The following is an 11,492-nucleotide window of genomic DNA, read 5'->3' as shown; positions in this document are numbered from 1 at the left end:
CACAGCAGGAGGCCGCACGTAGCCATCTATACACAGCAGGAGGCTGCACGTAGCCATCTATACACAGCAGGAGGCCGCACGTAGCCGTCTATACACAGCAGGAGGCTGCACGTAGCCATCTATACACAGCAGGAGGCCGCACGTAGCCATCTATATACAGCAGGAGGCCGCACGTAGCCATCTATACACAGCAGGAGGCCGGACGTAGCCATCTATACACAGCAGGAGGCAGCACGTAGTCATCTATACACAGCAGGAGGCCGCACGTAGCCATCTATACACAGCAGGGGGCCGCACATAGCCATCTATACACAGCGGGAGGAAGCACGTAGCCATCTATACACAGCGGGAGGAAGCACGTAGCCATCTATACACAGCGGGAGGCCGCACGTAGCCATCTATACACAGCAGGGGGCTGCACGGCGCCATCTATACACAACAGGAGGCTGCACGTAGCCATCTATACACAGCAGGAGGCCGCACGTAGCCTTCTATACACAGCAGGGGCTGCACGGCGCCATCTATACACAGCAGGAGGCTGCACGTAGCCATCTATACACAGCAGGAGGCCGCACGTAGCCATCTATACACAGCAGGGGGCTGCACGGCGCCATCTATACACAGCAGGAGGCTGCACGTAGCCATCTATACACAGCAGGAGGCCGCACGTAGCCATCTATACACAGCAGGAGGCTGCACGTAGCCATCTATACACAGCAGGAGGCCGCACGTAGCCATCTATATACAGCAGGAGGCCGCACGTAGCCATCTATACACAGCAGGAGGCCGGACGTAGCCATATACACAGCAGGAGGCTGCATGGCGCCATCTATACACAGCAGGAGGCCGCACGATGCCATCTATACACAGCAGGAGGCCGCATATAGCCATCTATACACAGCAGGGGGCCACACATAGCCATCTATACACAGCAGGAGGCCTCACGGCGCCATCTATACACAGCAGGAGGCCACACGGCGCCATCTATACACAGCAGGAGGCCGCACGGCGCCATCTATACACAGCAGGAGGCTGCACGTAGCCATCTATACACAGCAGGAGGCCGCACGTAGCCATCTATACACAGCAGGAGGCCGCACGTAGCCATCTAACCTACCTTTCCTTTACCTGACTTTTACTAACCTACCTATATCTGACTTTTACTATCCTACCTATACCTGACTTTGCAATTTCTTTTAGGTGGTGCCACCATAACTCCCACACATGTCACCTGCACCTTAAAAACATATCCAGAATTCAACCTTTTCGCACCTTTGATACTGTAAAAACTCTTACTGTGTCTCTGATTAATTACTGCAGCTATCTTCTAATCAATTTCCCTCTAAACAAACTCTCTTCTCCAATCCTTTCTGAATGTAGCAGCCAGAGTCGTATTTCTATAAAGGGCAGCACGGTGGCTCAGTGGTTAGCACTGCAGCCTTGCAGCGCTGGGGTTCTGGGTTCAAATCACACCAAGGACAACATCTGCAAGTAGTTTGTATGTTCTCCCTGTGTTTGCATGGGTTTCCTCTGGGTTCTCTGGTTTTCTCCCACACTCCAAAGACATACTGATAGGGTATGTAGATTGTGAGCCCCAATGGGGACAGTGCCCATAATGTCTATAAATTGTCTGAATTGTAAAGCGCTGTGGAATATGTTGGCGCTATATAAATAAAAAGATTATTATTAGTGTTGAGCGAGTATGTTCTATTAACCCTTTCGGCGAGTATGCTCGGGCCGAGCTCCGTGTATTTATAGCTGCTCGGTGATATGGTTGAATCGCTCCCGTGTGCATGATTTGCGACTGTTTTGACAGTTTTATTACATGGAAGTAATGTCTATTTCTTACACATTCCTCACAAGTAATAAAGCTGTCAAACAGTTGCAAATCATGCACCCAGGAGCGATTCAACCATATCACTGAGCAGCTGTAAATACTTGGAGCTCGGCCCGAGCATACTCGGACAGAACATACTCGCTCAACCCTAATTATTATTATTAAGCCGCTTCACCGAAGCCTCTACCCTTTGCGAGTCATTGCACTGGTTAGGTTAAACAATCACTACAGAATACAATACAAACTCATCTCTTTCACCCACCAAGCTCTCCACAGTTCTGCACCGGCCTATATCTCTTCCCTCATTTCTGTGTATCACCCCTCCCATGCCCTCCGTTCTGCAACTGATCTAAGACTGACATTCTCCTTAATCAGAACCTCACACCTCTGTCTACAAGACTTCTCTCGTGCCGTGCCAGTTTTCTGTAATGCCCAAGTCGGCTTGTGTGCCAGACTGCCAACAGCCAAGACTTCCCTGTTCTCATCAAGAGGACTTTTGTCCATGTTCTCTTCCTCCTCCTCATTATCACCCAATCCGCGTCGGGATGAGATGAGGCTGGGCTGAGTAGCATAACCCTGTATAGCTCCTTGCTCCACCTGCAATGCCTCCTCTTTAATTGTGAGCAGCGATTGTTCCAGTACACAGAGAAGCGGGATGATGATGCTAATTATGGCGTCATCGCCGCTCACCATCTTGGTGGAGTCCTCAAAGTTTTGGAGGACGGCACAGATGTCAGACATTCATGCCCACTCATCAGCTCTTATGTGCGGAGGCTGACCTGAATGCCGACGGGCGTATTGAAGCTGGTACTCAACTGCTCTCTGCTGCTCAAAATCATTCCAAACATCTGCAACTTTGATTTCCAATCCATGGTCACATCGCACACTAGTCGGTGATCTGAAAGCTGCTGAAGCCCTGCCAGAGCGGTGAAAGCTGTAGCTGACTTTCTGAAATGGGCACACATGCAGCGTACTTTCACAAGTCGCTGTGGCAGACCTGGGTAGGTTTTGAGAAACAGCTGAACCACTAAGTTGAGCACATGGGCCAGGAATGGCTCGCGTGTGAGCTTGCCTAGCTTCAGAGCCGCCACCAGGTTCTCTGACACAGCTTTCAACAACTCTGCAATGGTGTGTGGTTTGTCAACTAAGCATACAGTCCTGCTTATTGTTATTGGCACCCACAAAGTTTTAGTACATAATCTGGAATATCTCCTGAAAAAAATGAATCAAGTGATGGAGATGGAGGCTGAAGAGGAGGAGGTGGTGCAGGAGCTGTAGAATGTGGGGGCAACCCTGGTTGACCCAGGGCTTGCAATCCTCTGCGTCGGGAGTACGCATTCCGTCCCAAGGTCCCACTGGGTCCCGGCTTCCAGAATATTAACCCAGTGAAATGTGTCAGTGAGATGTACCATCCCTGGCCACATTCACTTGTCCATGTGTTTGTGGTTAGGCGGTCCTTCACACTAAGTGCGCTGAGGAGGGCACGGGTAAAGTTCTGGGACCCGTGCTGGTGGAAGGCGGGGACAACACCAGGAGAAATAATGGTGGCTGGGGACGTGTATGGATACCCGGCTGGAAAGCTTCCACCTCCACGAGCCTAAAAGGCCATATTTCAAGTGCAAGTGTGTCACCCTGGCCTGGATGCCACAAGTGTAAATAAAGCTGTGTCTGAGAGCAAGGGGGAGGTTCTCTAGTCAGGGGAACATTAGCATGCAATGCCTCCTGTCTCAGGCCAGTAGGGGGAGCAGGCTGCCCCTATAAAAGCTGGTGCTGGGGGCAGGGTTAGGGAGAACTTGATGGCCTGTCTCAGCAATGAGACGTGTCCCAGAGCAGAGCAGGGACAGACAGTTGTATTGCACCTAAGAGGAAGTGTGGCAGGACGAGAGCCACAAGCCAGAGACAAGAGGCGAAGAGAGCCTGTCCTGGCAGATAAAGGACTTAATTTACCAAACTTTGGTGTCTGAGGCTGGGAGGATTCTACATCCTCCAGCAGATAACCAGTCCGCAGGGGACTGTATATTCCTTGGCCTAAGAAGCCTGGAGGCCCTGCCACAACCGAAGGGACCAGTAAAGCCGTACAAGGCTGGGAGCAGAAAGGAACCCACGTCGCAGGCCATACAGGCGAGAATACACCGAAAGCTCGGAAACGTGGGCAGTTACCCTATAACGAGGAGATAGCCAGAAGGAGCGCAGAAAGCACGGTAGGCCTACACCCTCACCCTGACCAGGGCCAATTTCCCCGTTGCTCTCAGACATCCAGGTCCCCTCCTAGCTGGGACTGTTTGTGGGTCAGTTTACCTGTTTTAGTAAAGACCCTGGACTGCAACCTGTTGTCTGTGTGCTCCTTGCTCCTCCAGCACTATCAGCACTGGGACTCTCACTACCATCACTCCCACCATCCACTATACTGCCCTGGGGCCGCACTCTTCCCGTGGGGAGTCACACTACCCTAGCTGCACACCTCATCAGCCCCAGCGGTCTGCATGCAGCGGCGGTTCCTAATAACCGCAATCCACGGGTGGCGTAGTCGGACATAAACATCAGCACATAACGGACTACCACTGGCCTGACCACCCTGAGCCACGGAACCGGGTTGCCACTACTACTCCCACCGTTTCCCTAATTGCCCGGATCCGAGTGCCCCACGGCTCAGGGGGCGAGTCAGCTTTGGCGTAGTCGGCAGGATTTCGTGCCCGCAACCACCGGGTACTGCGTGCCTGAAAAAGACTTTTGTAATTTACCTGTGGCGAAGTTTCCCACCGTCCGGAGTCGTTTCCCGCCATCCGGAGCCGATTCCCGCCATCAGACGCCATCTTGGACCTTTTCCCGCCGTCTTCTGCCGTCTTCCCGCCATCTGCAGCTGTTTCCCGCCATCGGACGCCATCTCCAGGACGCCGCGCGGGAAGAAGAGGGGCGTGGACGTCAAAACCGCGAGAGATCCGAAGCTCCGCCCCACGCACCGACGCTGCGCAAGGTCCTGGAAGGGAGAGAGAGCGACGCTGACGTCACCAGGACGCGACGCCAGGTCCTCGTCCATAGCAGCAGCAGCGGAGCCGCGGCCTACAGAAGAGGATCGTCGGAAGGTAGGCCACGCTTGACTAGGGGGGAGGAAGATGTCGGACACAGAGGCCCCCACTACCACCAAAGCAGCTGCAGCAGCGCTGATGCCCTTTTCCCTGCCCTACATCCCTGGAGCGGCCTGGCTGCCCAAATACTCAGGGGAGCCCCATGCCCTAACTGACTTCAAGGAAAGGCTATACAGTTTGTTCCACGTTTACCCCCTGACAGAGGAACAGAAGGTCAGCATATTGACAGGGCAGTTAACTGGCGCAGCCCAAAGGGAGGTAAAATCATGGTCCACTGAGGAGAAAAGGACTGTGAAGGGTATTCTGGCCCGGCTGCGGGGTACCTTTGACACACGTACCTCCGCTGAGATTAAAATGAGGTTCTATGGATGTAAGCAGCGGGCACAGGACAGCATCAGAGACTATGCCCTAAATCTGCAGGAAGCCTTGAGGGCTATTCAACAAACTGACCCTGGCAGTGTGCAGGAAATGGATAAGCTGCTAACAGAACAATTCATAGAAGGTCTGCTGTCTAGCGCCCACAGGGCCCAACTGCGCCTCATGTTCTTTCAGAACCCCGACCTGACCTTTGCCCAATTTAAGGACAGGGCCATAAGGGTGCTCCGTGAATCTGCAACTAGTGGCGCTATAAACCCCCGGTGCCCTGCTCTCACCTACCACCAGGAGGCGGCGCCCTCCTCTATGGACTCCGTGGAGGCTGATGCACAGGCCCTGAACCAAGCCCCGTCGAAAGACCTGCACCACCAAGTCCAGGAGCTGACCAGGAGTGTCGCGGCGTTGACCAGGACCGTCCAGGCGTTGCAAGTGGACCCGTCAAGACCCATCGAGCTGGCTTCAAGTCCGGAGGATGTCCCGTGGCGTCGACAGAGGAGGATCCCGTCGTTCCGAGGGAGGCCCACAGACCGCTACGCAGAGGATGGACAGCCCATTTGCCGTCGATGCAACCAGCCCGGACACATTTCCAGGTACTGTAATTTAAACGGGTCCAACCTGGGGCAGAGGGCCAACCCCCAGGCATAAGATCACCAGGCCCTTATAATTGGCGTGATAAGTACGTTGGGGGGCGCCCGGTTTTACCCGTGGTGCTGGACGGTATCCCCATGAGCGCCTTGCTGGATACTGGGTCGCAAGTAACCACTATCCCTTATGTACTTTTTAAGCAGTATTGGACTGATGCTGATATCACACGGTATCCAGACAGTAACTTGAGCATCATCGCTAGTAATGGCTTACCCGTGCCGCAGATGGGGTTCAAGGAGATGACCATTAAAATTGGTAAAGTTGAGCTGCCGGCACAGGGAGTAATTATTGTGGACATTGACTGTCGTGAAAGTCACCCTAAAATAACTGTGGGTACTAACGTAATTGAAAATTGTCTTTCAGAGGTAATTGTAATCTTACAACAGGTGGCGGTGAATGCTAGTTCCAGCCAACAGAGAGTCCTCAACAAGGAGATAAAAGCCCTGATGAGACGGCAGCAGGTAGAACTGTCTGGTGGTGAGATCGGTAGCGTAAGACTGAGTGACCCATTCCCCATTTCCATGCCTCCCAAAAGTGAAATGATGATCTGGTGTCGGACTGCAATCGGGTTGAGAGGTAGAGACTACCAAGCCATGGTAGAACCCGTGTACTCAGACAGCAGGCCCACCATTTTGACAGCCCGGGGGGTGGTTGATGTCCGTCATGGGAGGGTGCCCGTCCGCATCCTCAACATTGGGGAGAGGGAGGTACACTTACCCAGGTACGCTACACTCGCCAAACTGTTTGTTGTCGAACACAAAGCTATCAGGGCCGTGGAACCCTTGCCTCCATCTCCTCAGGCGGAGGGTAATGGCTCCCAGAAACAAAAGGAGGACTGGTGCCAGAAACTCAATGTGGGTGCTGACTCCACTCCCCTGCACCAAAAACAAGGAGTCTACCGGGTGGTACAGGAGCACGAGAGAGTCTTTAGTAAGCACCCGCTAGACTTCGGCAGAGTAAAAGGGATAGAACACCACATTCCCACAGGGAGCCACCCACCAATAAAAGAGAGGCACAGACCTGTACCCCCTGCACATTATCAGAACGCAAAGGGCATGCTAAGAGAGATGAAAGAAGCTGGGGTCATTAGAGACAGCTGTAGCCCCTGGGCAGCCCCCTTGGTTCTGGTCAAAAAGAAAGACGGCACCATGAGAATGTGTGTAGACTATAGACAAATCAACCGTATCACCCACAAAGACGCATACCCGTTGCCTAGAATAGAGGAGTCTTTAGCCGCACTAAAATCAGCTAACTTCTTTTCTACTTTGGACCTTACTAGCGGGTACTGGCAGGTTCCTGTGGCAGAGGCTGACAAGGAGAAGACCGCCTTCACCACCCCGATGGGACTGAGTGAGTTCAACTGTATGCCTTTCGGGCTCTGCAACGCACCAGGGACCTTCCAGCGGTTGATGGAATGCTGTCTAGGGCACCGAAACTTCGAGACGGTTCTCCTTTACCTGGACGACGTGATCGTCTATTCGAAGACCTACGAGGACCACCTAAAGCACCTGGCCAAGGTGTTCGAAGCCCTGGCAGGCTACGGCCTGAAGGTGAAACCATTGAAGTGTCACCTGTTGAAACCAAAGGTCCAGTACCTAGGGCATGTGGTAAGCGCGGAAGGAGTGGCCCCCGACCCTGACAAGGTCACGGCAATCAAGAGCTGGCCAAGACCCTCGAACATCAAAGAGGTGAGACAGTTTCTCGGGTTGGTAGGCTACTACCGAAGGTTCATCCCCGGGTTCACCAAGATGGCAGCTCCTATGCAGGACCTCCTGATCGGACAGTCTAAGTCCAGGAGCCAAAAGCCGCCCTTCAAGTGGGATAAACCGGAAGAGGAGTCCTTCCGCCAGCTAAAGATGGCCCTCACAGGGGACGAGATCTTGGCCTACCCTGATTATGGCCAGCCTTTCATTCTCCACACAGATGCCAGTAATGTGGGACTGGGAGCTGTACTGTCCCAAAACCAACAGGGCAGAGAAAGGGTGATCGCGTACGCCAGCCGGAAGCTGAGGCCCACCGAGAGGAACCCGGAGAATTACAGCTCCTTCAAGCTAGAATTCTTGGCGGTGGTATGGGCCGTGACGGAACGCTTCAAGCATTACCTGGCCTCCGCGAAGTTCACCGTGTACACGGACAACAACCCGTTGACACACCTGGACAATGCAAGACTGGGTGCCCTAGAACAGCGGTGGATGGCCCGTCTCTCAAACTATGACTTCGTGATCAAGTACCGGGCAGGCAAAACCAATGCCAACGCGGACGCCCTATCAAGGATGCCTCACTTACCTGAAGGTGACGAAGACCCAGAAGAGCTGGAGGAGGTAGAACTCCCCGCGTTTCACCGGTATGGAGCCGCTCAATACTCTCACCGCGTGAAGGAGGAGGATCTAACCACTGTGATAATCAATCCCCTACCTCACCACAGCTGGGCCGAGACCCAAGATAGTGACCCTGCAGTCCGCCTGGTGAAAGATCTGCTGACCCGGGAAGACGCCCGCTTAGATCCAGATGCCCCAGAGGAAGCCAAGCAGCTATGGAAGGAGAAGAGCAAGCTGTTCCTCTACGAAGGCAAGTTGTGCAGAAGGATTGTTAACCACCGGACGCACGAGCTGACCTGGCAAGTCGTGGTCCCAAGACGGGATGCAGCCATGGTCCTGGGGGCTTACCATGACAGAGCGGGACACTTCGGATGGAAGAAATTGGAGTTCCTGCTAAGAGGAAGGTTCTTTTGGGTCGGCATGAGAGGAGCTGTAGAAAAGTGGTGCAGAGATTGTGGCCCTTTTCACCTGAGGAGGAAGGACCGCACCAGCCAGAAGACACCCTTGAGGCCCATCGTCACCACGCAGCCTCTTGAGCTGGTAGCTCTGGACCACGTCAAATTGGCTCCAAGCCGGTCTGGATACATCTATGCCCTGACAATCGAGGACCACTATTCCCGTTTTCTAGTGGTGGTCCCGGTAAAAGACTTGACAGCCCAAACAGCGGCCAGAGCCTTCCAGCAATATTTCTGCCGTCCACACGGGTATCCGGAACAGGTCCTGACAGACCAGGGTCCAGCGTTCGAGGCTGAAATCTTCCAGGAGTTCTGCAACCTCTATGGCTGTAAGAAGATTCGGACAACGCCTTACCATCCACAAACCAACGGGATGTGTGAGAAGATGAACAATATGGTCATTGATCTCCTGAAGACGTTGCCCCTGGAGGAACGCAGCCTGTGGCCAGAAAAACTGCCGGACCTAATAGACCTATACAACAATATCCCGGTGAATGCTACAAACTGCACCCCGGCTTACCTGATGCGAGCTAGACCAGGTAAGCTGCCCGTAGACCTGGAGATGGGAGTCCTAATACCTGAGGACACCTCCCCGGATGCGGACTGGGATACGGAAAGGCAACTGCAGTACAAGAAGGTACAGGAGAGTGTGGAGAAGAGCCTGGCCCAGGTGAGAGAGAGGCAAGAAAAACTCTTCAATCAACACGCCCCTGCTGGTCCCCTAGAACCTGGTGAGCAAGTCCTAAAGCGAAAAAGAAGGCTACATAAGTTGGACGACCAGTGGGAAAGGGAACCCTACACCGTACTGCAGTCTGACCACGACAACCCAAAGGTGTGCGTAATCACCAAGGACGGAGGAGAAACCACTAGTGTCGTCTCCAGAGACCACCTCAAAAGGTGCCCCGAGCAACTCCGTAGTGCAGAAGAGGATCAGAGTGACCTTGAACCCGCAGAGGACAAGGAAGAAATGATCAGCACCGTTCTCGGAGAGTTCCCTCAGTCCTGGACTCGCATAAATGATGCCATAGTGGTACCCGTCCTGCATTTCCTGCAACCGGCACAGCAACAACCAACACCAGAGCCGGAAGGTGAAGAGGAGCAAGCAGTTCCAGGGCAGAAGAGCCTGTACCAGCAGCCCAGGAGAGTCAACCCTCTGCTGACAGTGAGCCTGCCATGCCTGCGGTAAGCCAAAGGACTCGCAGATAGCTGCCTGCCCTACCTGTACACCCAGCTGGTAGCTGTACCCCTAACACTAGTGGGGAAAGCCAGGTTGGTCCACCACCAGACAGTGGGCTACGTAGGTCAACCAGGAGCACAAAGGGGCAGATACCCGCTCGCTGGAGAATATAGAGCGCGCTAAAATTGTAAATGACCCTGTTGCCAAATGTTGAATTGTTTGCCAAGTTACATGCTTGTTTGGTAATTCTGTGTTTCAGTTTCTTGCAGCTACCGTAAGGACTCAAAGGTTATGGACTTTTTATAACCGGGACCTTGTATGGACTGCGTTTGGAGCCTAACCCAGGAATGAACTAAGACTGTGAAGGACTTGGGGTAGGACAGACTCCCACCTGGTTAAGGCTCCCCGTTGTGCTGGTGATATGGACACCCGGTCACAGACCACACTGTGACCTTAAGAACTCAATTTGTGCGTCGTCTGTCTATTAATGTTTTATTGTTATGAATATTGTCTTTGTTTATTGTTTAGTCCCGGAGTACTAAATTTCACTAGGGGGGAATGTGTCACCCTGGCCTGGATGCCACAAGTGTAAATAAAGCTGTGTCTGAGAGCAAGGGGGAGGTTCTCTAGTCAGGGGAACATTAGCATGCAATGCCTCCTGTCTCAGGCCAGTAGGGGGAGCAGGCTGCCCCAGAAAAGCTGGTGCTGGGGGCAGGGTTAGGGAGAACTTGATGGCCTGTCTCAGCAATGAGACGTGTCCCAGAGCAGAGCAGGGACAGACAGTTGTATTGCACCTAAGAGGAAGTGTGGCAGGACGAGAGCCACAAGCCAGAGACAAGAGGCGAAGAGAGCCTGTCTTGGCAGATAAAGGACTTAATTTACCAGACTTTGGTGTCTGAGGCTGGGAGGATTCTACATCCTCCAGCAGATAACCAGTCCGCAGGGGACTGTATATTCCTTGGCCTAAGAAGCCTGGAGGCCCTGCCACAACCGAAGGGACCAGTAAAGCCGTACAAGGCTGGGAGCAGAAAGGAACCCACGTCGCAGGCCATACAGGCGAGAATACACCGAAAGCTCGGAAACGTGGGCAGTTACCCTATAACGAGGAGATAGCCAGAAGGAGCGCAGAAAGCACGGTAGGCCTACACCCTCACCCTGACCAGGGCCAATTTCCCCGTTGCTCTCAGACATCCAGGTCCCCTCCTAGCTGGGACTGTTTGTGGGTCAGTTTACCTGTTTTAGTAAAGACCCTGGACTGCAACCTGTTGTCTGTGTGCTCCTTGCTCCTCCAGCACTATCAGCACTGGGACTCTCACTACCATCACTCCCACCATCCACTATACTGCCCTGGGGCCGCACTCTTCCCGTGGGGAGTCACACTACCCTAGCTGCACACCTCATCAGCCCCAGCGGTCTGCATGCAGCGGCGGTTCCTAATAACCGCAATCCACGGGTGGCGTAGTCGGACATAAACATCAGCACATATTGGACTACCACTGGCCTGACCACCCTGAGCCACGGAACCGGGTTGCCACTACTACTCCCACCGTTTCCCTAATTGCCCGGATCCGAGTGCCCCACGGCTCAGGGGGCGAGTCA

This window comes from Phyllobates terribilis, unplaced genomic scaffold (assembly GCF_046119375.1).
Source record: "Phyllobates terribilis strain yellow unplaced genomic scaffold, ASM4611937v1 Scaffold_19__1_contigs__length_20705806, whole genome shotgun sequence".
Lineage (NCBI taxonomy): Eukaryota > Metazoa > Chordata > Amphibia > Anura > Dendrobatidae > Phyllobates > Phyllobates terribilis.
The sequence above is the reverse complement of the archived record's forward strand: the minus strand, read 5'-3'. Positions refer to the sequence as shown.